Genomic DNA, 2,718 nt, shown 5'->3' with positions numbered 1-2,718 from the left:
CTATGAATAGGCTCAAGGCAAGCTGCCTTGTGTGTGTGTGTGTGTGTGTGTGTGTGTGTGTGTGTGTGTGTGTGGTGTGTGTGTGTGCGTGTGCATGTGTGTGCCTTTGGGAGGCCACCAATCTAAGAAGGGGTTGGATACAAGCCTAATGGAGACCTATGCTGCAGTAGGAAACAAGGCTGGGTGACCGTGAAGGCCTTTTTAAGATTCTGTAATTCAAAGAAGGAAATGAAGATGGCTGTAAATTGTGGCAGAGCCCCAAGGAAATCAGTAATCTTGAATCACTAATGCTAATTTATGATTTTGGGCAGGTTGTTTGAACTTTATTAAGCTTAGCTAAATCCACTGAAATGACTGAGGAAATAAATAAACAAGTCAAAATCCTGTTTTCCTCTCCACAAAAAGAATTGCATCAGAGCCTAGATTTCCCATGGAGTGTTCCGGAATCTAATTATTGGAGTAGCAGAGAAAATATGCACATGGCTTCAGATCCTCCACCATCTGTGTGACTTGATGCCCCCAAAGAGTGAGTATCTCAGAAATGACCATGGAAATATCCCCCCATAGGAGGATCTCCAATGATGTCTACACATCCAGCTGATCCATAAGATGAGGAATCTTATGGATCTGGTGCCACACGCTCATCACTGGGCCTCCACACTTGAATATCAAAGCATTAAATCACATATCCCAAGTGAGCTACTGCAGACTTGCATTTGTTTGCTGAGAAGAAAGGAAAGAATGAGACTGGTATAAGGGCAGAGGCCATGTGAGCATTTTTAGGATGTCTCTGTTCATTTGGAAAATACCTGGAAGGAGAAGAGGCTAAGATTTCAGACAGACTTATGATTCCTCTGTGGATAAGTACATTCTAGCATCTATTTTTGATCAGTCATATGGTACTTATCTCACAGCACAGGATACAATAGGTAAACAAATTCATTAATACTGCAAAGTCAGAAGCCCTTAGAAGAGTGGTACTCAACCTTCCTAGTGCTGCTACCTTCATAAGTTCCTCATATTGTGGTGACCCCTCCCCCAAATAAAATTATTTTATTTTGCTGCCATTTCATAACTGTTATGTTGCTACTGTTGTGGGGATCATGACCCACAGGTTGAGAACTGCTGCCTTAGCAGTATAAATGTGATATCAATAGATGAAGGCCATGAAATCTTGAGCATCTTTGGCCTCAGATACACCATGGGAACCATTGTCTAGGTCATTCTGACAGTGACAAAAAATAGCTTTACTGGAGCATAGTCTCTCCGACTCATGTGCCAGGAAGGTTAGAGGGTAAAGACATGACTGTTTGTTGTAGGAGGACAACTGCATGGCCTGCTCTGTGTATAATACTGGCAGAGTTGACAGTGACCTTCCTGTCTAGTCTGTCCTGACTTCTGGGACCTCTACAACTAAGACCATTTTTCTTTTAACATGTAAATATATATGAGGATCTTTAGGGAAGCAAAATGAAGAAAAGAAGCATGTTTTCCATCTTTTGAAATCCTACAGCTGCTTGGAGTTAAAACATAGTTCTCTGTGAACAAAGAAAAAGATAGAAATAGCATCCTGCAATGGAAGCAAGGATGCCACAGCAGCACTTCACACGCCCATGACAGGCCGTGTCCTGGGCGAGAACCAGGGTGTGAGTGGAAACAGAATGGACAGAAGAGGCCAAAGTTTCTAGAGCAAGATCAGTTTATAAGTATATTCAACTGTAGTAATTCTTCCATAGAATCCTTAATTAATAACTTGGGGGAGTTTAATAAGCATAATTGAGTTAATTAGCGTTCAAATTCAAAGACAAGAAGACTAATTTAAACATGCAGAGATGATACAAACACATGTACAGTATACTGTGGTTTTAAAGAAAAGTGAAATTTCAAATTGTTTCTCCTCACTGTTTCTAAGGAGAGGGAAACAATGATTTAATTCCTCTTGACAAGCCCAAGTACATGGTCTCCCACGGATGTCCTGTTTACCTGTTCCCTTTTTCCTCAAGGCCGTGCATTTTATAGCTTTCTTGTCCATAGATCCCAGGTACTTCTGAGGTTTTACAGGTGAAAACCTTAACAGAATGTGCACACACACACACACACAGAGAGAGAGAGAGAGAGAGAGAGAGAGAGAGAGAGAGAGAGAGAGAGAGAGAGAGAGAAAGAGAACACATGCTTACAAATCTAAATCCTAATGTGTCCCTCTCCTGTCCTTCATCGTCCTCTTTTCTTCCTTCTTTCTTTCCAGAAATATCTGCTGATAGATAGGGTGTCAACTGCCAAAGCTGCACACAGATCCCTTTCAGAGCTGCCCCATGTCCCACAAGTCTTCAATTTGGCAAAAAGGTGATTGGCAAAAAGCTGTCATCAGATGAATTACTAATCCATGTGCTCATATGTATGGTGAGGATTTGCATACATTGGACATATTTCACACTCTTTACTGGCCCTTTCACAAAGCTCCATCTTCAAAAAGCAATAGCCTGGTGCTGATCCCTCAGCAAAGTTATTGGAAGGCTGCCCCGAAACCGCACGCCCCCTTCTTAGCTGGCACAGTGTTGTGTCTTACAGGGTTGCCTTCCAAGGGCCAACTTCTCAGTTCATTCCGCCTATACAAGAGCTAAGCACAGCGTGGAAAATAAAAAAGAGCTTTTCCTAGTGGAGATCCCCTCTTTGGATGGGGCTGCCATTGCTCCTAACATTTCCCCTTTAGCTGTTTGA

Source organism: Mastomys coucha, unplaced genomic scaffold (genome assembly GCF_008632895.1).
Source record: "Mastomys coucha isolate ucsf_1 unplaced genomic scaffold, UCSF_Mcou_1 pScaffold23, whole genome shotgun sequence".
NCBI classification, from domain to species: Eukaryota; Metazoa; Chordata; class Mammalia; order Rodentia; family Muridae; genus Mastomys; species Mastomys coucha.
This window is presented reverse-complemented; position numbering follows the sequence as displayed.